Below are 26,837 nucleotides of genomic sequence, written 5' to 3' on the forward strand. Positions count from 1 at the left end.
AGAAGTGGAGCTTACCTTAAGCTACAACTTTGTTTAACTCCTTAAGGACCAAACTTCTGGAATAAAAAGGAATCATGACATGTCACACATGTCATGTGTCCTTAAGAGGTTAAGGTGACAAAGCCGCTTTAAGAAGCTAGAAGTCTGGTTGCTCTCCCTAATGTTACGATAATGGAATAATCCATACCACTTAATGTTTCAATTGATCAAAAAATTGGAGCTTGATTAAATAACAATAGACTATACTTTGGTTACCTTCCAGAAATTCAGGAGCAAAATAAAATAACAGCAATAGTTTAAATAGTAGTATAACAGCAAATGTATTTTCTGTACCATACAACTCTTATAAAAAGTGAAGATCCAAAATCCACGTATATAATACTTTTTATTCAAATAAACAACTTAAACAAGTTGCATAATTGCAAATCAATTAGGGTTTTATACTTCAAACTGAGAATTTTGGAGCATTGGCCAGAGGGTTTTCAATATTAGGCCAAATAGTTGATTTGTATTACGATTTTTCCAATTATGGCCTGATATGCACAATTACCAGCTTATTACCAGCTTAGGTAGATACCTATCCCCGAGTCTACAGCCCACTCTGTAGTGATTACTCCTCTTCAATTACATTTACACTCATAGGTGACATTGTTCAATGGTATTGCCCGGATCGGGGAGTGTGCAGGTGCAAAAACAAACACAGATACATCAAACAAGCATTGTCATAGGAGAGGTGATTGATAACTAGTCGGCATTACAAGCTAGCCAGCGATATTTTCTACTGATACAAATCATGCAAGTACTTTGGGAGCATTGTAAAACCATCTGGCAGCCTAGTTACTGCAAGTGCATTGAAATGGTTAATTCTGTTTTTGTTTGTGAACTGATTTAGTAATTGTATCGCTTCCTCTGAAAGTCCCCTGGTAATAACAATGATGTCACTGGGCCACCATAAACCAACAGCTCTCAAATGTGTTAGCGGCCATGGTTGCCCTGACCCGTTTAGCACTGCAGCGTGCCATGGTATTTATCACGAGTTGCCAGAAGTCTCTATGCAATTTTTTTCCCCCTCACAGCTTCCTTCCAACTATGGAGGAGGTGTGGTGTTGGCACTCTCTGCACGGGGGAAGTGGCAGAGCAGAGGAGAACTACAGACAGCAGGATTAAAAATAAAACCAAGGAGGAATTGGGAGGAGGGACTGGCAGAGGGATTGAGCAGGAGGGGAAAAGGCCATGATCCGGATAATGATCTCATGGCCCCTCTGCCAGCCCCTGTGAATGACGGCGTGTCTGCAGCACTGACAGGCGGGCACTGGGTGGCCAAAAAGTGCCACTGACCAGTAACAGCAGCAGCATCACTGTCACTCCTCATCATTCCTCTGTGAGGGTGACAGCACAGGGAACAGTGCTATACGTCTCAACAGACAGGAAGGCAAGACAGCAGCAGGATTAGTAGCTCTGGTAAGAGAGTGACGGGGTGTTGTATGGGGAATTGAGGAAGCGAGAGGGGAATAGAACGTTCTATCTTGTGTTAAAATGTGTCATGCCATTCGCGCCCCTTCCCTTCACCCCTCCTTGTACCAACCTTAGAAGGCTGCCCAGCTGTGCTGCGGCTTCTGTGGCTCTGAGTGATGCAGTGCATGCAGTGAACTTGAATGTTTTATAGCCTAGTGGATAAGATGTGCCTTCTTATACAAGTTCTTTATTATCAGTGCGGGTGCAAGCATGCAGGTGGCACAGGAAATGCAGTGCATGGCTTTTCTACCTTGATAGGGTAATCTGTTGGGGGGCAAAAGGCGAGCTTCCAGCTGCTGTAGTTTTACAACAGCTGGGTGGGGGTAGGGTTATTTCTTTGACCAATCCAGGTGTAATCTTTTCTGTGGTCCTAGATTCTACACTGTATGTCATTGGTGTAACACGCATTACTGTTACTGTACACTGTATTTGTGATTGAGTACTTTGATTTATATGTTGTCAGTGCTTTATAGTATATTGCAGAACAGCTCACTGACACTGGGCGCTAACGCTATGTGTTTTTTTTTTTTTTTTTTTATAGTAGTATAGCACCAGGTACTGCAGGATGTCCTTGCTTGCTCTAGACTAGACCACAGCATCTGGATCACTGCTATGAATTTATTTTCTTGGACAATGATTTTATATGAAGAGACAGTGAACTTGGCAGATTTTAAAATTTTATTACTGCGTTCAAATGTATTGCAGTGGGGTTTAAGATTGCATTGCTGACATTGAACTGTGGACATCTGTGCTTGTATGTGTCCTCAATATTTTCACTTACATTTCAAATATTAGTTTAATTGTCTTGCTAAGTATAAGAATTGTGTATACATTTTTGCATACATTTTATACCAATGGTGGGGAAACATTTTATTTATTATTTAAATTGGGAAAAAGTGATTGTGTTAATTGTACAATCTATCCCTGGAAATTGGTATCATTTTAACCCCTTAAGGACCAAACTTCTGGAATAAAAGGGAATCATGACATGTCACACATGTCATGTGTCCTTAAGGGGTTAAATTGGTAGCACGTGCGTTTGTATATTACAATGTTTATGCTGCTATGAAAGACTTGAGCTAGATGATTTTCATTAAAACAATGAGCTGGAGTGGTGCTATCTGTGTGAGACCTGGACAAAATACCCATGAGAAGGATTTCTTCTTAGGGATGTGTTATTTATAGTTAATTAAATATATTGTTGTTATAGACGCAGAAAGAAAATTAGTTAAAATTTGCAATCCCTTTGTTAATTCTAAACAATTTTCTAAGTATAACTTAGTGAACAATTTTTCTTCCAGGGATTTTGATGAACCAGGAGACATGATTTTTTTTAACCAATGGGTGACAAAAAAATATGTACCGTATATCCATCACTATTTTGGGATTGGTAAAAGTATTGCCTCCTAACCCCCCTTGTCTAAAGCACAGTTCCTTATTGCCTGGTTTGTGCTTCTTGCAGTTTTCTGAACCTTCACTGGGGGGCTTATCATTTTTATTTACATTGTTTATGTTGCATCCTTATGCTATAATTTTTTACATCAATCTACACTTAATGCTCCATAAGGACAAAGCAAAAAATAGATTTTTTTGCCACCTCTGAAAATATATTAAACAGAAAAACTGAAATACTAGTGACATAAGTATTCAGATCAAATGAACACTATAGCATTAGATGCACAAACATATATTCCTAATGTTATGGTGTTCTCCTACCTATGTAGGTATTCCCACCAAGGTAAGACTTAAATGGACACACCACTTCTCAAAAACAAAACAAATAAAAATCAATGTTTAGTAGATATACACCAGATTAAAACGTGTATGCTTTTAATGTTGCATTTTTCCATTGAGTGTATATTAAAACCAGCTTGCAAAACCTGCAGTTCTCATGTCTGCTGACTTTGAAAATCCTTCCCTTCTAATCCTGCAGAGACATTTTGTGGCTGTCCAATCACAGACTTCCCAATTCAGTTAATAAGAGGTTTTTGCAAGTGGAGTGCTCTGGGCAATTGCGACCTGTTGAGTTTAACTCCACTTCCAATCAGGAAGTAACTGGACTGGTTGTTTGGGTAAAAGTGTAAATTTCTATTGAAATCTGCACTTTTTGTTTAAAAAAAAAAAAAGGACATAGTCTTCACATTATGAGTAGATGCTGATTGGCCAGCACAGCATTTGGCCCCGCCCCACCTCTTTGGCTGAGATTATCAGAATTGACGATCGCAGCCAATCCCACTTTTTTTTTTTTTTACTATTTATGAGTTTTATCATGTTCCGATGCTATATAACTATAGGACATTCTTTGCCCTAATCAAGATGGAGTTTACCTAGCTTAGGACATGTGCAATATCAACATTGCCTAGGAATAGGCGCACCAGAAGTGACGTATCGGTGAAACACCGGAAGTTACACATCGGCGTCCATTCACCACAGTAATGTCCCGCCAACACAATGGAAACGAACCCCAGCTGATGAACATCACTTAATTTCAACAGGGTATTTAAACAGACCAGATGGAAAATTACTCAGCACTGAAGAAGGCTAATAGCCGAAACACGCTTGCTTCGGTTACTTTGGGATTGGACTTTTGAGGACCTTTGCTACGGTGACATTCTTTATAAATATATTTATGCACTGCTTTATTTTTGGACTCAAGTCCAATAATTCCTTTTAATTATATTGTATTCAATAAATTTGTTATTTTAATCACCTATCTGGCAATCCTGTCCTGGCACCAATATCATTTGGCCTGTATAGGTACCCTATACGCTGATTCTATAGAAGCTGACACTGCTCTTCACTTTGTTCATATTTTATACCTGGTTATATACAGAAAGCACTATGTGTTTATTTTTATTTTCACAGATATATTGAACTTGTGCTGTACCAGAGTATAATTAAGTATACCTTATTGTTATACTCAGGAGACTTTGCTGAACACAAATATGTGTGTTTGAAACAGTAAAACTTGTCACAATTATGAAATCACCAGTAAAAGTGCAGTTTTTGTGTAAAAAAAAAATAAAAATAAAAAATTGAACACATATTGGGGTGTTCTTTGTCAGTAACACCTAACAGGAACTGGGAATCCATGCCTAAAGTACAATGTAACACAAAAAAATTACTACCCGAAAGTTTGACAAAAGACTGGTGGTAGAATTAGTGCATGGAAAGTGTTAAAAAAGATATGGTTTGATGGGGGTAAAGTCAGGGCCGGATTAAGAGCCCAGTGGGCCTGGTGCTGACAATTATGATGGGGCTTAATTACAGAATCTTATCAACGAAAAACACTAAAACAGTCATACCTTCTAAGCGTCATGTATCTGATGGAGTTGGTGTTGGAGGGAAACTCAAAGGATGCAGCTATAAGAAAACACATACCCATGGCTAATCTCTTTATCTAATTTATGCTTTCATCTTTCAAGTAAATCCATACCAACAGCAGTGTCCAGTGAAGCAGGAAGCCAATGGACGGGGTAAAAGAGTAGGCCACTGATGCAAATCACATGACCAGAACTGCCAGAAGGGGCGAACATGCCCAAAAAGGGGGTATATCTGTTCAAAAAATTAGAAGGCCAGCCTGGCATCAGTGTCCCTATGCATCACAGTGTCAGTGTCCCCATGTCACCCAGTCTCCCAGTGTCTGTGTCCCCATTTCTCCCAGTGTCCCCATGTCTCAGTGTGTCCCGTGTCACTAGGATACATGGGGACACAGAGACACGGGGACACTTGGAGACATGGGGGCACTGAGACACTTGGGGACACCGGGAGACATGGGGGCACTTGTGGATACAGACATGGGGACACAGAGACATGGAGACATGGGGACACAGACATTTGGGGACACTGTGAGAAATAGGTTCTCAGGCACTAGGGACACAGAAATATTGGGAAAACAGACACTGGGAGACATGGGGACAATGAGACACTAGGGACACTGGCTGGGAGACATAGGGACACTGGGAGACATGGGGACACAGACACTGGCTGGGAGACATGTGGACACAGACATATGGGGACACTCTGTCACGTCTAAACATTTGTTATGAAGGAACACAACTGCAGATTTCTTATAGTTTGAATATTTATTATAAAAAGTAAAAAGGTATTGACTTTAATTCCAATTTACAGGTACTGTAGCTTTAAGTAATAAACGATAACTGAAGTCCACAATTATAGGCACTGTAGCTTTAAGTAGTAAACAGTAACTGAAGTCCACAATTATATGTACTGTAGCTTTAAGTAGTAAACGATAACTGAATCAGAAAGAGTCCTTTAGTAGTATTAATTAAGTAGGTGATAAGAAGTTACAATAGCTGTTCCATAGACTTAAACTGAAGTAAGACAGATGCAGCTAACTGAGACAAAGCATGAGTTGAAGTTAGCTGTAACGAGTTTGTTTTAACGAAGGACTTTGGAGACAGGAAATAACAGCTTTGAGATGCAACGCTTATCACAGAGGTTTTACTTAGCTTCCGGCACATAGAACACTGGTTCCCGAGATCTCCTCAGAGGCGGTTTATCCTGAATGGTGAGAGTTCAGCTTTAGTCGTGGATGAGGAAAGGTGAAGGGAACTTGAAGTCTTCCAGTCCGGTCCGGTAACAGAGGGCTTTCACAACGATGTTGCAGCCGGTTCGTGAGTACGGAACGTAGTTCAATAATCCAGCGTCGATCAGCTGGTGTGGTCAGATTAAATAGGGAGACCGTGTCATAAAGAGGTGTGGCTAAGCTCCGTGGAACCAGGAAGTAAGAGGATATCCTAATTAAGGCATGACAGTATCCCCTCCTTAATGAGCAACCTCTGGGTGCTATTGACTTGGCTTAGAAGGGTAACGTTTGTGAAATTTGGAAATTAATTTGTCAGCATGAACGACAGAGGAGTTTTCCCATGTATCTTCATCAATGCCATATCCTTTCCATCTGATGAGGTATTGTAAGGAGCCACGATGGATCCTTGAATCCAGTATACTTTGAATTTCGTATTCTTCTTCACCCTGGACCAATATGGGATCAGGAGAAGTAGTGACATTTCTTTGGAAAGGGTCAGGATGATAAGGGTTCAACAAGGACACATGAAAAACAGGATGTAGCTTTAAAGTTGGTGGAAGTTTCAATTTAACAACATTACGGTTGATAACCGATATTATTGGAAAAGGACCAAGAAAAAGAGAACTTAACTTCTTTGATGGACGATTTGTAGAGATGTTCTTTGAGGAAAGCCAGACAAGATCACCGAGTTTATAAGAAGGTGAAGGTTGTCTTTTTGTATCAAAAAACTTATTTTGATTGGAGGAGGCCAATTCTAGATTCTCATGTAATTTCTTGAATAAAGAGGACATATGATTGGATCTTTGGCATACAGAATAAGATTTGACATAAGATTCAATAGTTTGGTCTTGACGAGGCCACCAATAGTATCTTTTAGACAATTCAAGGGTCTTTTTTATACCTGGATGACCTGCCAGAGGAAAATCATGAATAAATTCGAGTACTTTAATTCTGAAAGAGGGAGGTACGTAAATCCGGTCTTTGAAATAGTAGAGACCGTTTTTCTTGGATAATTTCATTGATTTAGGAAGTTCGAGAGCATCTTCACTGAGATCTTTAATGTCATCAATAAGAGAAGATAAGATTCCAATGACTTTAGGCGAAGGAGGTTCAATTTTTGTGTCTTTATGGATCCTGGAGAGGGCATCAGCCTTTTTGTTTCTAGACCCAGGTCTAAAGACGATTTGGAAGTTGAACCGGGAAAAAAGGAGATTCCATCTTACTTGTCGAGCAGACAGTGTTTTATTGGAGTGAAGATATTCGAGATTTTTATGGTCAGTATAAATGATTAAAGAGTTCTGAGCGCCTTCAAGAAGGTGTCTCCAGGTTTCTAAAGCCACTTTGATACTTAATAATCCTTTTTCTCCTGTAGGATAATTCTTTTCGGCAGGAGATAATGATCGTGAGAAGAAGGCGACAGGATGAAGAGGTTCTTGAGGAGTTTTGTGTTGAGAAAGGACAGCTCCAATTGCCATTTCCAAAGCATCCGTTTCAAGGACATAAAGATATGAAGGATTTGGAAGTTGACGAATAGGAGCTGTTGTAAACTTTCTCTTTAATTCAGTGAAGGCAGTTTGAGCCTTCTCGTTCCAATTGAAGGGATGTTTTTTACTGTTAAGTTGATTGAGTGGGTGAGCTATCTCAGAGTAGTTTTTAATAAATTTTCTGTAGAAGTTGGCGAACCCTAGAAATCGCTGTAATTCTTTTACTGTAGAGGGAACAGGCCAGTTGATAATACAATCGACTTTTGAATTATCCATAGGGGCACCAGGTATGAGGTCTATAGGACAATCGTAGGAACGATGAGGTGGGAGCGTTTCAGCTTCTTTTTTACTGAAGACATCTGAAAGGTCTGAATAACAAGAAGGTATGGTTGGTTCTTTGGAGATTTGAAGAATAGGAATTTGCTGTAAACATGTTTCTTTACAATAATGTGAGTTAAAGGTGAGAGAGAAAGGAGACCAAGAAATTTGAGGGTTGTGGTTCCTTAACCAGTTGATCCCTATTATAACGGGATAGAGAGGTGATGGAATAACATCAAATACTAGAAATTCAGTATGAATATGATTGGTGGTTACCTTTAGAGGGATGGTTTCATGAAGAATCGGTCCCGAGGAGATAAAGGAGCCGTCAATCACTTTAATAGGAACAGAAATGGCTTTTTGAACACAAGGAATTTTATTCTTTGTTACAAAGGTTGAATCGATGAATACTCCATGTGCACCAGAATCGATGAGAGCTTCAGTCACAATTCTCACCTTATCCCACTGTATTACAAGGGATACAGGTGTGAACGGAGTGGTCGATGTTGAGGGGAGTGCACTGAAGATCGCAGAGGTATAGGCTTGTCTACCGGCCTTTGTCCGTTTTAATAAGGGACAATCAGAGACCAGATGATCTTGAGAGGCACAATACATGCATAGGTTTAATTGACGTCTTCGGTTCTTTTCTGCAGGAGTGAGAGGACTTCTTATTACCCCTATTTCCATAGGTTCACTTGGTAAGGAAGTCTTTTCTGGAGCTTTTGAGGGAGTAAAAGGTTTTCGGTCTTTAGAATGAAAAAGGGCTTTTTCTGCCTTTCTTTCTCTTAATCTTCTGTCAATGCTGATTGATAAGTGAATTAGAGCGTTCAAAGTAGTAGGGAGTTCTGTTCTAGACAGTTCATCTTTTACAGCTTCAGATAACCCAATTCGAAATTGGTTGCGCAATGTGATGTCATTCCATTGCGTTTCTACAGCCCATCTTTTAAATTCAGCAATGTAATCTTCAACAGGTCTATTTCTTTGCTGTAGTGTTCTGATTATTAAATCAGCTGTAGCTTGTTTGTTAGGATCTTCATAGAGAAGAGACATGGCTTCAAAAAATTCATCCAGTGAGTCTAAGATGGGGTCGTCGTTTTCCAGAAAGGAATGGGCCCATGACATAGGTTCACCTCTTAGAAAGGAAATAACCGAACACACTTTAGTTCTTTCTGTAGGATAAGATCTAGGTTTCAAAGCAATTAATAATTTGCAGGTGTTGAGGAACTCCCTGTATTTTGAACGATCTCCAGAGAACTTTTCTGGGTTACATACAGCAGGATCACTAGCCGAGTGCAGAATAGTATGAGGAGTATGAGTTTGTAGATCTCTGACATAAGTGAGAATTCTTTCGTTAGTAACTTGCAGGTCTTGCACACCTTGGGCTAGTGTATCAACTCTTTGATTCAGCGTAGTTATAGTAGAATCGAAATCTGCTGGATCCATTACAATGGCTGGATTATTCTGTCACGTCTAAACATTTGTTATGAAGGAACACAACTGCAGATTTCTTATAGTTTGAATATTTATTATAAAAAGTAAAAAGGTATTGACTTTAATTCCAATTTACAGGTACTGTAGCTTTAAGTAATAAACGATAACTGAAGTCCACAATTATAGGCACTGTAGCTTTAAGTAGTAAACGGTAACTGAAGTCCACAATTATATGTACTGTAGCTTTAAGTAGTAAACGATAACTGAATCAGAAAGAGTCCTTTAGTAGTATTAATTAAGTAGGTGATAAGAAGTTACAATAGCTGTTCCATAGACTTAAACTGAAGTAAGACAGATGCAGCTAACTGAGACAAAGCATGAGTTGAAGTTAGCTGTAACGAGTTTGTTTTAACGAAGGACTTTGGAGACAGGAAATAACAGCTTTGAGATGCAACGCTTATCACAGAGGTTTTACTTAGCTTCCGGCACATAGAACACTGGTTCCCGAGATCTCCTCAGAGGCGGTTTATCCTGAATGGTGAGAGTTCAGCTTTAGTCGTGGATGAGGAAAGGTGAAGGGAACTTGAAGTCTTCCAGTCCGGTCCGGTAACAGAGGGCTTTCACAACGATGTTGCAGCCGGTTCGTGAGTACGGAACGTAGTTCAATAATCCAGCGTCGATCAGCTGGTGTGGTCAGATTAAATAGGGAGACCGTGTCATAAAGAGGTGTGGCTAAGCTCCGTGGAACCAGGAAGTAAGAGGATATCCTAATTAAGGCATGACACACTGGGAGCCATGGGGACACTGGCTGGAAGGCATGGGGACACTGGCTGGGAGGCATGGGGACACTGAGACACTAGGGACACTGGCTGGGAGGCATGGGGACACTGGGAGACATGTGTACCAATGTGTCTACCTATGTCTCACAGCGCCCCCATGTGTCTATGTCCCCATGTCTCACAGTGTCCCCTAGTGTCTCAGTGTCCCCGTGTGTCTGTGTCCACACGTCTCCCAGTGTCCCCATGTCTCCCTGATGCCTTTCCCCTCATCCCTCACTTCCTTGAGCTGTAGTCTGTCTCTGCAGGCTGGGAGCTGTTGTCTGAACTCTCTGACTGTGCTGTGTAGCTGCTCCCCTGTGGATCAGTGAGCAGAGTGAGGCATGGAGGGATATGCTGTAACTTCCTATCCCTGCCTTTCTCCATACACAGTGACACCTACTGGCCGTTGCTGGTATTGCAGAGTAATCTCAGTTTATACTGAGAAACATATTTGCATTTGTATTGCCGGTAATACTGCAATACCAGCACGGCCAGTCAGCCTCAAATACAGGCTGTGCCTTAAAATACCAGTCAGGAGGAAAACCTAAGAGTAGTGTGTAAAAAAAAAAATAAATAAATAAATAAAGTAAAAAAAACATTTTTTTTTTTTTTTTTAAATGGGCCTATTCCATGGGCCTGGGCCTGGAGCTGCAGCTCCATCAGCCCCTATGTTAATCCGGCCCTGGGTAAAGTACATTGGCCAGCTTCAAAAATGTCCCAAATAGGGCATGGGTGCATGATGACCAACTGTGAAAATTCCAAGTTGGAAAACTGGATTGGCGCACCCTCCAAATATGGTCTTCTAGCCCCCAGAGAACCCAACACACCTATACATGGGGGAATCACTGTACTCAGAAGATGTTGCTGAACACATATAGGGGTGTTCTTTGGCAGTAACACTTAAAGTTCTCCGCACATGTATTCTTAAATTGCTAGGTGTGTCAAAAAAATCACATATTATTATAATTTTTTTTAATTTGGCATAGATTGGTGGTAAAATGGTTGCATAAAAGGAGTCAAAATACCTCAGGTTTAATACCTCAGGTTGTCTTCTTTTAAAAAAAAATATACATGTAAAGGGTTATTCAGGGATTCCTGACAGATATTAGTGTTACAATGTAACTTGCGTTAATTTAAAGGACCACTATAGTGCCAGAAAAACAAACTCTATTTAGCATGGGTGTTTTTTGGCGGTTGTAGATGCGTTACAGATTTTGGGGGTAAAAGTTAGAAAAAGTGTGTTTTTTAAATGTTTTCATCATATTTTATAATTTTTTTATAGTAAATTATAATATATGGTGAACAAAATGGTATCTTTAGAAAGACCATTTAAAGGCAAGAAAAACGGTATATAATATGTGTGGGGACAGTAAATGAGTAAGAGGAAAATTACAGCTAAACAGCTAACAGAAATGTTAAAACAGCCCTGGTCCCAAACAGTTAGAAAATTGAAAAGTGGTCAGGTCACTAAGGGTTAAAGAAACACTATAGTCACCAGAACCACTACAGCTTAACCCCTTAACGCCGTTACGGCGTTCTATGCCGTCGCGGCTTTAAAGGGCTTTAAAGCCGTTGCGGTGGCATAGAACGCCGTAACGGCTTGCAGCCCCTGGAGGTCCGGCGTACTCACCTCCGCCGCGATCCTCTTCTGGGGGGCTGCCTGAGAGCCCAGGCAGCCCCCCTCCGGCAAATGAGGCCCACGGGGGCCATGTGATCGCTCTCAAAGAGCGATCACATGGCCCCCTATAGCTGGCTATGGATCTGCCAGCAGGGGGGTGTCTAAAATATTAGACAGTCCCCCTGCTGGTAGGTAGTGTAAAAAAAAAAAATAATGAACATGTTATAAAATAAATTAAATGCCTTTTTATATATATAATATATGTATCCTGTATCCTATAGGAGTCAATTCAAAGTGCTAACCCATACATTTAAAGCACTGAACAATTCCAGCCCCTCTTATATCTCTTCACTGATCCAGAGGTATGCCCCTCCTCGGACCCTCCGCTCTGCCCGCGACCACCTCCTGACCGCTGCTCGCACCCGTACGGCCAACTCACGCTTGCAGGACTTCTCACGGGCGGCTCCTCTCCTATGGAATAACTTGCCTACTGCCATCAGACTCTCCCCTAGTCTTCAATCATTTAAGAAGGGCCTTAAATCCCATCTCTTCAGGAAAGCGTATGGCCTCCCAGAGTAATCTCTCCCTTACATACCTGTCCCTATGGGATAGTGCTTTGCTCTCTCCTCCAGCTCTGCTTCACTCCTACTTGATATTTCCTATCCTAATGTTTCTAATACCCCACCTCCTATAGACTGTAAGCTCATTTGAGCAGGGTCCTCTTCAACCTATTATTCCTGTAAGTTTTCTTGTAATTGTCTTATTTATTGTTACATCCCCCCCTCTCAAAATATTGTAAAGCGCTACGGAATCTGTTGGCGCTATATAAATGGCAATAATAATAATAATAATAATAATATTATATATATGTAACGTCATACGTTATGTATTTTAATATTAATATTAGTATATATATTAATATTAAAATACACTTAGAATGACGTTACATATATATAATATGTATATATATTATATATATAATAGATCTACATATATATATTATATATATACGTATAATTACAATAATAAATAAATAAAATAATTAAATAAATAAATAAAATATTGAAACAAAATTTAAAATAAATTATATATTCATATGTAATTTCATTCTAACTGTATTTTGTTATTAATATATATATATTGGAAACAGAATACACTTAGAATTAAATTCTATATATATCTATCTATATATAAAATACAAATAACCGCAAATATATATATAGAGATAAATACATATAATTACATAAAAGATTACATTAGTATACACGTAGAATTTAAATACCTATAAATGCACATATATTAAAATTCTACGTGTATATTTAAGTAATTTTTTAACATAGTTATGTCATTTGATTACCGTAATTAAAATTTGATTGACATGCCTGACAACACAGGGAGAAAGTGCAGAGAATTTAATTCGCAAGCAGTATATTTGACCCTGTAACTCTCCAAGACACCATAAAACCTGTATATAGGGGGTACTGTTTTACTCGGGAGACTTCGCTGAACTCAAATATTAGTGTTTAACACTGGTAAATTGTATTACAACGATGATATTTTAAGTAAAAGTGACGTTTTTTTGCATTTTTTACAAACAATTGGCACTTTTATGGACTATATTATTGTTGTAATATGTTTTACTGTTTTAAAACACTAATATTTGTGTTTAGTGAAATCTCCCGAGAGTAACATTACCCCCCATGTACAGGTTTTATGGTGTTTTGGAAAGTTAGAGAGTTACATATAAGGCTTGCATTTCATTTTTTTGACATTAAAATTTGCCAGATTAGTTATGTTGCCTTTGAGACCGTATGGTAGCCCAGGAATAAGAATTACCCCCATGATGGCATACCATTTGCAAAAGTAGACAACCCAAGATATTGCAAATGAGGTATGTCCAGTCATTTTTAGTAGCCACTTAGTCACAAACACTGGCCAAATATTAGTTTTTTGCTTTTTTCACACAAAAACAAATATGAACGCTAACTTTGGCCAGTGTTTGTGACTAAGTGGCTACTAAAAAAGACTAAACATACCCCAAGTTCAATACCTTGGGTTGTCTACTTTTTCAAATGGTATGCCATTATGGGGGTAATTCTCATTCCTGGGCTACCACACCGTCTTAAAGGTAACATTACTAATCTGGCAAATTTCAATTTGAAAATGGAACGTTCTATATTTGACCCTGTAACTTTCCAAAACACCATAAAACCTGTTAATGGGGGGTACTGTTGTACTCGTGAGACATCGCTGATTACAAATATGTGCATTTTGTTGCAGTAAAACCTAACAGTATTATGACATTTACAGCTAAAATGTGAGGCGAAACTACAAATTTAAAAAAAAAATTAAAATTTCTCCGTTTTTTTTATTTTATTCATAATAAATTGTTTCATATATAAATATTTTATATGAAATGAAAGCCCTGTTTCTCCTGAACAAAATGATATATAATAAGTGTGGGTGCATTTAATATGAAAGAGGTGAATTACGGTTGAACAGACATATAGCGCAAATTCCAGTTTTTGTTTACGTTTTGTTTTGATCAGAACGTGCACTATTGACTCCGTCCTGAAGGGGTTAATGTAGCTGTTATGATGTCTATAGCCTGTGCTGCAGGCTTTTCAACGTAAACACTGCCTTTTCAAAGACATTATTGCCTGGTAACACCTCTAGTGGCCATTACTCAAATGGCCACTAAAGTGTCATCTACATTTAATATCTCCACGCTCTGCATGGAGATGCTGAACATTCCCTATAGATATGCATTGATTAATATCGCATTTTGCAGTACATGCTTAATAGCTTCACAATTCTTTCCTCTGGGAAAGCATTGGATTGGCTGGGAGAATTAAGATTCATAATCTCAGCTATGGAGGCAGGCCAGATGCGACAAGACAAGCAAGGCATAGGAAAAAGGCGAGTAAAAACACGGTTCCCATACGATCGGATGGGGCTGGTGAGCTAAACTTACACACACACTGACAAACAGATACACACACACACACTGACAGGCTATATATGCACACATACTCACTCACAGACACACACACACTAACTGACAAACAACAAAGTAACAAAGTATTATTTAAAAAAAAAATATGTGATGCACTCAAATAGATATATACACAAAGATTCATAGAGTCACACAAATACACACATTACAGATATACACACATTACAGATATACACACGTTACAGATATACACACGTTATAGATATACACAGATACAAAAAAAAAATAGAAAATACATATTTTTAGCCACCCTCCTGTTTCCTACCTTTTTGGGCACATGACAGTAGCTTCCCTGGGGTCCAGTGGGACTGGGCAGCAGCAGGCTGCCGCCGATGGGAGTGTGCTGCTGCTGCTGATAAAGACACCCCCTCCCCTCCTATATCCCTGTGCAGCTCTCTGCACGCCGGACGGAAGTGAAGGAAACTGTAAATACTTCTGAGGTTGCATAGGGGAGTGGGTGGGAAAGTGGCCGGCTCTTTGGAATGGGGACCAGAGGCGGGTGTCAAACAGAGCCGTCTTTACCTTGTGCCATGTCAGCTTACAATTCCACTACGCGGTCTCAGCGCCAAGAGTAAGAAATCACAGTTCCATTTACTTTCTCCTGGCTTGCAGAGAGCTGCACGGGGGTGGAGGAAATGGGCTGACAAAATCCTTAGTCGCTATGGCGACCTTGCTCCTGGGTTTTGTCAAGCCCTGTGTCAGTCAATGTGTTTATGTCGGTCAGTGTGTGTCTGTCTTTCTGTGAATGTGTGTGTCTGTCAGTGTGTGTCTGTGAGTGAGTGTGTCTGTCAGTGAGTGTGTGTCTGAGTGAATGTGCGTCAAATCAGTGAGTGCGTGTGTGTCTCTGTCAGTTAGAGTATGTCAGTGTACCTGAGTGTGTGCCTGTCAGTAATTTTCAGCCTAACAGTGGGTGTGTCAGTGTGTGTCTGTCAATGAAAGTGTGTGTTGGTCAAACAATGTGTATTTCAGTGCATGCATCAGTGAGGGCATGTGTCTGTCAGTCAAAGTGCATGTTGGTCTTTAACAGGAAGAGGTGTGGCCTTGACAGGACAGGGTGGGGCAAATTTAAATTAGGGGATGTCCGAGTTTTGTCATGTCTAGGGCAGCACAAATCCAAAATACACCACTGCATGCATCACAGAAGGCTTCCGCTTGCCTATTCAGGTACTTGTATGGAGTGTTCTTGCTTGACATGTACACAATATACATATCTATGCTACCATTTATTGGTTTCTGAAAAGCATGAATGAAAACCATACTGCAGCTTCTACTAGCTTGCATGGAAGTTTCATTCATGTTTGTACTTGTACTTAGTGTCAAATACTATATTACTTATCTCACAAACCCCTGTTGGGCAATGCCCAGTGCTCACATTCAGAACAATGGAAGTAAAAGGACTACCTGGAAAATTACAACTGCTTTCTGATCCCTGGAGAAGCTGAATATTTTAAGCAAAAGAAGAAAAACTCTAAAGCAACTAACTTAAATGAGCATTCCAAGCACCATAACCACTACAGCATGATGCAGGGGTTATGGTGCAAGAGAGCAGTGGTACCCCCAGAATGTAATTCTGTTTAATTCCATACCTGGGTCCACTGGGTATCTGTTATTTCCTCTATGGAGAGACAGAAGCTCCTGCGTGAAGCTTCCATTAGCTCTCCTGAGCTAACCCCTTAGGTGATCGCGGTTGGCCATTAAGCTGTCAGAGGGAGGTCTCCAGGGAAGAAGTCAAACCTTTACCAAATGGTTTGACTACTTACACTTGTTATGGTGCTTGGAGTGTTCCTCCGAAAAAAATGATATATGTATATATATGCAAGAAATGCATATCTCACAAATGTCCCAGGTCTCATAAGATCCAAATTCCAGTGCTACAGGATACTTCTATTGTGTTGTGCTACTTTGAGACCCCAAAGACAAAAAAAATAAAAAATCAATGACACTGTCACCTGAAGACAGACAAAGGAGGAAGTGTTGTAAATTCAAAACTGAATTACAAATTTTAGACCAAAATAATAGCAATTCAGACACCTTTTTTCAACCTAGATTTTAAGTGTTTTAATTGACCATTTAGAGAATATATTCAGTGGCTGAGCTTGACAATTAGTTCAGTTCAGATACCATGGCATTTTATTTGCAATTCCCTGCTCAGTTCCAAGTTTAGTGAATAACCCAGTTGAATTATGCATGACCTGCTTCAGTTCGCTATGCATGAGCACATTCCTGGTTGAGTGGTTGGCATTGATCATATTATCTTATCAAGCGTGCATGCTGTGCTTACATCATATTTGTCACTTTAATTTCCCCAGTCATTCAGCAAGTGCTATCACTATGTCTCCTCTGGTGACCACAACTCCCTGCCTCTTGAATAGTTGGTTTTAAAGGAACACTATAGACAGGGCCGGTGCTTGGATTTTTAGGTACATAGGCGAAGATGCATTTTTCCGCCCCCCCCCCTCCCCCCCAAAAAAAACATCTTCACCTATGTGCCTCTTAACCAGCCCCTCTCCCCTCCCTGACCATTAATGGTCCCTTCCCTGTCCCTTAGTGTTCTTCTCCCCTACCCCCTCTTTTCCCTGTCTCTTGGTGTTTCTCTCCCATTCCCTCCCTGTCCCTTGGTGCACCCCACACCCCTTTAGTTGTCACACTCCCCTTCCTGGTGTGTCAGTGTGTACAGAGTGTAGCGGAGCGGAGCGCGGTACAGGAGCTTCAGTTTTCTGTACCCGGCCGAACTGACAGGGAGTGCTCTCTCTGTGAGCACCTCCTGTCAGTCTGGCCAGGTACAGGAAACAGAAGCTCCTGTACCGCGCTCCGCTACACTCTGTACACACTGACAGTCACACACTCAATGACAAACACACAGACGTCACTGACAGACACAGACTCATTGATCTGACACACACTCATTCATTGACACTGACAGACCCACACTGATTGACACTCATTGACAGACACACTGATAGTCACACACAGACTCAATGACAAACATACTCTCACTGATTTGACAGACACACACTCATACACTGACAAACACACTCATCATACACTGACAGACACACTCATACACTCACATGCACACACACAGACGCACTCACACACACACGCTGTCACTCACAGACGCACACACTCTGTCACTCACAGACACACTCTGTCACTCACAGATACACACTGTCACTCACAGACGCACACACTGTCACTCACAGACGTACACTCTGTCACTCACAGACGCACACTCTGTCACTCACAGACGCACACACTGTCACTCACAGACGCACACTCTGTCACTCACAGACGCACACTCTGTCACTCACAGACGCACACACTCTGTCACTCACAGACGCACACACTGTCACTCACAGACGCACACTCTGTCACTCACAGACGCACACGCTGTCACTCACAGACACACACTGTCACTCACAGACGCACACACTGTCACTCACAGACGCACACACTGTCACTCACAGACGCACACTCTGTCACTCACAGACGCACACGCTGCACTCACAGAAGCACACACTCTGTCACTCACAGACGCACACTGTCACTCACAGACGTACACTCTGTCACTCACAGACACACACTCTGTCACTCACAGACACACACTGTCCCTCACAGACACACACTCTGTCACTCACAGACACACACACTCTGTCACTCACAGACACATACACTCACACACAGACACATACACTCACACACAGACACATACACTCACACACAGACACACACATACACTCACACACACACACACAGACACATACACTCACACACATACACTCACACACACACAGACACACACTCACACACATACACACACTCACACACATACACTCACACACATACACTCACTAATTATTTTATAAATAAATATTTTCCACCCAGCCTCCCTACCTGGAGAGCTGTGTGGATGATGAATCCTTCCCTGGGGTCCAGTGGGGCTGCTGGGCGGCGTGCGGCTGTGCTGAGATCAGACGCGGCGAGGGAGCTCTAACCTCTCTGCTCTGCTCCCTCGCGCGCTGCCTGTCTGCTGATACCGCGGGAGCCGGAATATGACGTCATATTCCGGCTCCCGCGGTATCAGCAGACAGGCAGCGCGCGAGGGAGCAGAGCAGAGAGGTTAGAGCTCCCTCGCCGCGTCTGATCTCAGCACAGCCGCACACAGCACCGGGGGCCGAGATGGTGGCCCGGCAGGAGGGAGAGCTTCCCTCCTGCCGGTCACTGAAATCTTGCGCCCCCAGAGCCCGTGCGCCCTAAGGCGGCCGCCTGTGCCGCCTTATGGACGCGCCGGCCCTGACTATAGACACCCAGGCCTCTTCAGCTCACTGAAGTGGTCTGTGTGCAGTGTCCCAGATACCTTAACCCTTGGTGATTATTGCAGTTTTTTAAATAAACTGTAATAATTACCTTTTGAGGGTTAACTCCACCTCTTGTTGCTGTCTACCAGACTGCCACTAGAAGGACTTCTGGGTCCTTATGTGACTTTTGGTCGCTTGATGCTGGATGTATTCACTCTATGCATGAAGACAACCAGCATCACCCATGGGGGAAGTATTTATGCAAGCACAATTAAACTGAATTTGCAATAAAAGAAGTGTAAACATTAGATGACTCTTTACAGGAAGTGTTTAGGAAGGCTGTGTAAGCCACATGCTGGGAGATATGTCTAGGGTTGCATAAACAAAGTGATTTAACTCCTAAATGGAAGGTAATTGAGCTGTGAGATTGTAGGGACATGATCTATACACCAAAACTGCTTCATTAAGCTACAGTTGTTTTGGTGACCTTTAAGCCCTCCACCCACTATTCAATAAACAAATAGTTTTTAATCATCATGCCCCTCCTCGATCACCTGACGCTCTAAGCCAGGGCTTGACAAATTTGTTTGGAATCTAGGAGCCAGCTAAAAAAAGTTAGGAGCCAGTCATTTTTAACGAGAAAAAAAGCAATTCTTAAAGGGATACTATAGTCACCATAACCACTACAGCTTAATGTTCTGGTGTCTATAGCCTGTCCATGCAGGCTTTGCAGTGTAAACACTGCCTTTTCAGCAAACAGACAGACAGTCACTCAGGCGGCCACTAGAGAGTTTGCAGCACCCACGTTCAGTGTCTCCAAGCTCTGCATGGAGGCGCTGAATGTTCCTCTTAGAGATTCATTAATTCAATGCATTCCTATGAGGAGATGCGGATTGGCACATTTGCAACGCATGCACAAAATCCTCCCAATGCTTTCCTAAGGGAAAGCATTGGCTTAGCTGAGATCATAAAGATTGATAATCTCAGCCATTGAGGTGGTACCAGCCACGGCAAAAGTGGCACGGCATGAGTAAAAACACCTTCCTCATGCGATTGAAGGGGGCAGGTATGTAAAAGCACACACACACACGCGCACACACACACACACACACGCTCTGGCAGGCTCACATACACACACTCCGACTACAGGCTCTCGCCCGAGCACACTGACAGGCTTGCATGCTCGCTAAGACAGGCTTATACACACACACACACACACTCACTTTCACAGGCATAAACACAAAGGATCATACACTGTAGCGGATTGGTATCGGGCTGTCCTACAACATGTATGGGAATAATTGTATTTGGTCATATTGCTAGTTTAATGTGTGTGAACATGCATAGAAATCATTGTATCCGGTTATATTGGCAGTTGAATGTGTGTAAAGTACTGTATTCCTCTGGTTGTTCGGTAGAATCATTCGAATGAAACAAGGGAATGAAACTACCGAACAACCAGACCACCCTGTGCAAAGTGTGCCTTCAATTACCGTTTGCAACAATGTTGCAAACGGGTAATTACCTATTCGTGCAGTGTGGTCTTTGTCCTCTGGGTGGCCGCCATTCGGGATACGAACATGTGGCGGCGGCCATCTTAAACTGCCGAACAGCGGTGTTTTGCCGTCGAGTGTCTGGAACCGAAATCGGACACTTGACTAGGCAACCACCGCTGAGATCTCCAGACTCCTAATACTTCGTGGGGAAACTACCGAACGGCCCACCGTTCGGTAGAAAGAACCCCACGAACTAGGGGATTCATCTGAATCCCCGTCAGGCCACTTAACAGCAATACTTCACCCGTTTGTATTCGCCTGTTTGTGACCGACCGCAGGGCCAAAATGCATGGAACTGTTTTCGGATACTTTACCCCTGCGGTCGGTCAATACTTTAAAGTCCCATAACTCCCGAACGCTTTATCCGAATGGGCTGATTTTAAAATATGTTGTTCCTCCAGACTAGGGCTATCTGGAGATATTGGATTTGTGGATGTACCCCAAGTATTTAGGGTACATCCAAAACTTGGGTAAAACTATGTACATGATAAGGGGATTATGATGCTAGAGGAGGGGAGGAGATGTGTGGGAGGTTACTGTTCACAGATTGGATAATGTCTTAAGTGATAGAACCTCCTCCCTTGCATGGGAGAGGGCTTTATAAGGAACTGTGGAATAAAGCTTGTCAGTTCTACTCCTGAAACTGTGTGTCGTCCAGTTATTGGGATTGCGATGGGGATATTGCTGTATTACTCTACCTGCTAGAAACCTTGCCTGTGGACTTATCATCACCTTGTTCCTGAGCCTCACTGGGATCTCTAGTGGAGAATAGCTGTGAAAGATCGGCTCTCCGCTACATTGGTTGGCAGCGCTGGGATCCAAACTCACAGAGGAACAAGCATAAATGGAGTACGGATGGAGATTGATTTTTCTGCGCTAAAACGCTCCACGCTAAAGGACCTCCTAGAGGCAAGGGGTATACAAGCCAGCAATAAGAAGAAAGCAGTACTTGTTACAGAACTCATGGCAGAGTACAGAATGGAGGGCGATTCAGTTCCGGCACAGAGGGAGCTGGGAGGAACACCACAAGAATCGGAATTCCAGAGGCAGGTTCAGTTCAAGCTATCCCTTTATGGGGAAAATCCCCCAGCAGAAATTATTACCAGGACAGTGTCCGAGGTACAAGAATTCATCCTAAGGACACAGGCGACAACAGTTCCAGAACAAAGCTCTGCAAGTAGTGTGCCACAGGAAGGTAAGCCTAAAATACCGTACCAGGCTTTTAAAACATATGTGGAGGCAGAGGAAGATATAGACGCTTTCCTGCAAGACTTTGAGAGACTGTGTGCACTGCATAAAATTAACACAGAGGACTGGGTACCTATTTTGTCCGGAAGGTTAACCGGGAGGGCAGCAGAGGCATATCGGACTGTACCTAATGACGAAATAAGGAATTACAGTAAAGTAAAAGAAATTATACTCGCCAGGTATGCTATAACACCCGAGGCATACCGGCGGAGATTCCCGGGATTTAAAGAAAGCAGAGAAGGACTCGCACGCAGAGTGGGCATGCCGATTACAGAGGGCAGCACTCGGGTGGTTGCAAGCTAGCAAGGCACGTTCTATGGAGGATGTAATACAGATGTTGCTGATGGAGCAGTTCTATGAGGGAGTAACCAGTGAGGTCCAGGAATGGGTAAGGGACAGAAACCCTACTTCCCTCACCGAGGCTGCTAGAAAAGCAGATGACTACCTGGATGCACGCAGGCAACAAAAACCTGCAGCTCCAAAAACAACCTTTAAAACATTCGGGGGAACCACCTACACCCCAGCTCCACCGAGACCACTACCACCACCACCACCACCCGCTGCACAGCCCCGGTTCCGACAACCCACCGCTGGCCCCTGTCATCACTGCCAGAAGTGGGGACATTATAAAAGGGAATGCCCACAGCTGCGGGACCGTTCCACCTGGATTCGTCCAGGCCCACCTCCACCCAGGGCGGCCGCAGCCCACCACTACCAGGACCTAGTTGCCACCCCGTATGGTTCCGCAGTCCCCATTACCACTGTGGAACAATGGGAGGTACTGCACGAGGCAGATCCTGTCCAGGCCAATGTGGACAATCTACGGCACCATCGACAGACCGTATATCTGAATGGTACAGCAGTCCGGGGGTTAAGAGATTCGGGAGCCACCATCACTTTGGTACAGAGCCACCTGATTTCAGATCAGGCAAAACTGAACAAAACTGTTGCCGTCCGGGTAGCTGGGGGAGCAGTGTACCGGCTACCTACAGCAAGGGTACATTTACATTGGGGAGCGGGGGCAGGGGAAGTGGAGGTGGGGTTGATGCCGCATTTACCGGCGGAGGTTTTATTGGGGAACGATCTGGGGAGGCTCACTTCTGCTTTTGAGCCCCAGTCGCCCACCACAGGGGAGGTCAACCCTGTAGTCACCCGACAACAGGCCCGCATCCAGGACCACAACACACTGCCGGAGGTCCAGGTAAGCAACCCTACCCCCCCTCTAGAATGTGTCCCCTGGGCTCCACCTAATGAATTTGTAGCTGAAGTTGCAACAGACCCCACGCTTCAGGTGTATAGGGACAAGGTTGTCACGGGTCCCCCCGTGGCGGAGGGAGAGAGATTTATCTGGGATAAACAACTTTTGTACAGGGAAACAAGCAAGCAGATTACGGGGTCAGACCCGATAGCGAGGAGACAATTAGTGGTACCGCAGCGGTACCGGGCTGAATTACTCCGGATAGCGCATGATATTCCGCTATCCGGACATCTAGGGGTTAGTCGCACCAGGTACAGACTAACCCAGAGTTTCTTCTGGCCAGGGATTAGCCAGGAAGTACGCAGATATTGCACGACTTGCGATACCTGCCAGAGAGTGGGAAAAAGGGGAGATCGCAGGAAGGCTAAACTTCACCCCTTACCCATAATAGAGGAACCTTTTAGCCGAATAGCGGTGGATCTGATAGGCCCCCTCAATAAAGCTAGCCCGTCAGGAAAAAGGTATATTTTAACGGTAGTAGATTATGCCACCAGGTATCCAGAGGCAGTGGCTCTGACCAACATCCACGCTGAAACGGTCGCGGATGCCCTCATGCGGATATTCTCCCGGATGGGATTACCCAGGGAGATTATCTCGGATCAGGGTACCCAGTTTACCGCAGAATTCACCCAACACCTCTGGAGGATCTGTGGCATTAAGCCTATTATCAGTGCCCCTTACCACCCCCAGACGAACGGGCTCTGCGAACGATTCAATGGTACCTTGAAGCCGGCCAAGTGTAGTATCGGAATGGCTGAGGTACAGTACCTGGGACATAGAGTAGGGTGCGGTAAACAGAAACCCGAACCCGCCAAAGTAGAGGCTGTAGCCCAGTGGCCCACCCCTAGGACTAAGACCCAGGTTTTAGCGTTTCTAGGGACAGCGGGGTATTACAGGAAGTTTGTTCCCAATTATAGCGCCCTGGCCAAACCCCTTACTGACCTGACCCGTAAGAACCTTCCCTGCCAAGTAAACTGGACCCCGGAGTGTGAGCAGGCATTCCAACAATTGAAAAATGCACTGATAAATGCCCCTGTCTTGGCAGCTCCCAATCCAACTAAATGTTTTCTTGTTCACACAGACGCTTCTATGTTTGGATTGGGGGCAGTACTGAGTCAAGTCGGGGCCGATGGCGGCGAACATCCAGTGGCTTACATCAGTCGCAAACTGTTACCTCGAGAAGTAAGCTACGCCGCCATCGAAAAGGAGTGCCTGGCTGTGGTGTGGGCCCTAAAGAAACTGCAGCCCTATTTATATGGACAGCCCTTTTCCTTGCTCACGGATCACAACCCGTTAGTCTGGCTGAACCGGGTGGCTGGGGACAACGCCAGGCTGCTGCGCTGGAGTTTGGCGCTACAGCCTTTTGACTTTAATATCCAGTACCGGCCGGGTAAGCAGAATGGAAATGCTGACGGGTTGTCAAGACAAACTGACTTAGAGAAATGATCCGTGAGCCCCCGGACATCCCCAAGCCGATCCGTGTTGGATCAGACTGTGTATGCCGGCTTGTGGGCAAGGGGGAGCAGTGTAGCGGATTGGTATCGGGCTGTCCTACAACATGTATGGGAATAATTGTATTTGGTCATATTGCTAGTTTAATGTGTGTGAACATGCATAGAAATCATTGTATCTGGTTATATTGGCAGTTGAATGTGTGTAAAGTACTGTATTCCTCTGGTTGTTCGGTAGAATCATTCGAATGAAACAAGGGAATGAAACTACCGAACAACCAGACCACCCTGTGCAAAGTGTGCCTTCAATTACCGTTTGCAAGAATGTTGCAAACGGGTAATTACCTATTCGTGCAGTGTGGTCTTTGTCCTCTGGGTGGCCGCCATTCGGGATACGAACACGTGGCGGCGGCCATCTTAAACTGCCGAACAGCGGTGTTTTGCCGTCGAGTGTCTGGAACCGAAATCGGACACTTGACTAGGCAACCACCGCTGAGATCTCCAGACTCCTAATACTTCGTGGGGAAACTACCGAACGGCCCACCGTTCGGTAGAAAGAACCCCACGAACTAGGGGATTCATCCGAATCCCCGTCAGGCCACTTAACAGCAATACTTCACCCGTTTGTATTCGCCTGTTTGTGACCGACCGCAGGGCCAAAATGCATGGAACTGTTTTCGGATACTTTACCCCTGCGGTCGGTCAATACTTTAAAGTCCCATAACTCCCGAACGCTTTATCCGAATGGGCTGATTTTAAAATATGTTGTTCCTCCAGACTAGGGCTATCTGGAGATATTGGATTTGTGGATGTACCCCAAGTATTTAGGGTACATCCAAAACTTGGGTAAAACTATGTACATGATAAGGGGATTATGATGCTAGAGGAGGGGAGGAGATGTGTGGGAGGTTACTGTTCACAGATTGGATAATGTCTTAAGTGATAGAACCTCCTCCCTTGCATGGGAGAGGGCTTTATAAGGAACTGTGGAATAAAGCTTGTCAGTTCTACTCCTGAAACTGTGTGTCGTCCAGTTATTGGGATTGCGATGGGGATATTGCTGTATTACTCTACCTGCTAGAAACCTTGCCTGTGGACTTATCATCACCTTGTTCCTGAGCCTCACTGGGATCTCTAGTGGAGAATAGCTGTGAAAGATCGGCTCTCCGCTACATACACTAACTCTAACAGGCATAAACACAAACGATCATACACTCACTCTGACAGGCATAAACACACAGGATCACACACTCACTCTGACAGGCTTAAAAAACAAAACACACACACTCTCTCTCTCTCTCTCTCTCTCTCTCTCATTGAAACCCACTCAGCCTCCCTACTTTTAGTAGAGCTGAGTGGGTCTTTCCCTGGGGTCCAGTGGGGCTGCTCTCGGCATCATGAAACAGAATGAGGAAGCAGAGAGGAGCTGCAGTAAGAGCATTGCACACTGCCTCCATGCTGCCTCCTTGCTCCCCAGGGTGGACGGCTCCAGTATTCCCAGCCAGAAGCGTAATTAGAAACCATCGGGCCCGGTGCGAATATTTCTATGGGGCTCCCCCTCTCATGTGTCTCATTCGCTCCCCCCAGCTCCTCCATGCGTCTCATTCACGCTCTCAGGCCCCCCATGTGTCCCATTTCCTCGCCCCCCTCATCCCTTCCATGTGTCCCATACCCACCTCTCGCCCCTCCCCGCATCCCATTCCTAAATCTCTCCCCCCTTCTGTACCTGCTTCTCGACGCGGTTCCTGGTCCAACAGGAAGTGCTCTAACAGTGAGCACTTCCTGTCAGACCGCTTGGCCACGCTACGCACAGGCAGGATGGAAGCAGCGTAGCTCTCCCCCCCTGCCAGACACCCGGGAACTGCAGACTCGGGCTGTTGCGGCTGTACACTGGCCCAGAAGGTATCCAGGCGGCCCACGTTCGCTGGGGTCATGGCTGCGGCCAGGCCCCTTGGAGTGAAGGGCTCGGTCGCAGCTGCAACCCTTGTAACCGTGGTAGGTACGCCACTGTTACCAGCAGTGGCCGCCTTCAAAGCTTCCTCGGCAGCCACATTAAAGAGCTGACAAAGCCCTGCTTCAAGCTCAAAAAAACATACCTTTTTATTAATGGGAAGCTACTGATTGACTTAGAGCATCAGCTGACCACACTAAGCCAATCTGAGGCGCTCCTGTCCAAGGCTCTCTGCACTTCCTGTAATTCAGATTCAGGAGCTGAGTGCCGTTTGGGGGATCTAAAGATCGATGCTCCTTTAGCTAGAATGCCCATTATTATCTTGC

General features: G+C 43.7%; 1 protein-coding gene across 1 annotated transcript in view; it reads left to right on the forward strand.

The window, feature by feature from the left end:
- The first annotated feature begins 1,192 nt into the window (after positions 1-1,192).
- Positions 1,193-26,837, forward strand: part of SMARCA2 (SWI/SNF related, matrix associated, actin dependent regulator of chromatin, subfamily a, member 2) — a 209,013-nt gene continuing 183,368 nt past the window's right edge. The window contains exon 1 of the mRNA XM_063455081.1: positions 1,193-1,461. The gene's annotated coding sequence lies outside the window, so the exon portion shown is untranslated. The remainder of the gene's footprint in view (positions 1,462-26,837) is intronic.

This window comes from Pelobates fuscus, chromosome 5 (assembly GCF_036172605.1).
Source record: "Pelobates fuscus isolate aPelFus1 chromosome 5, aPelFus1.pri, whole genome shotgun sequence".
Taxonomy (NCBI): Eukaryota; Metazoa; Chordata; class Amphibia; order Anura; family Pelobatidae; genus Pelobates; species Pelobates fuscus.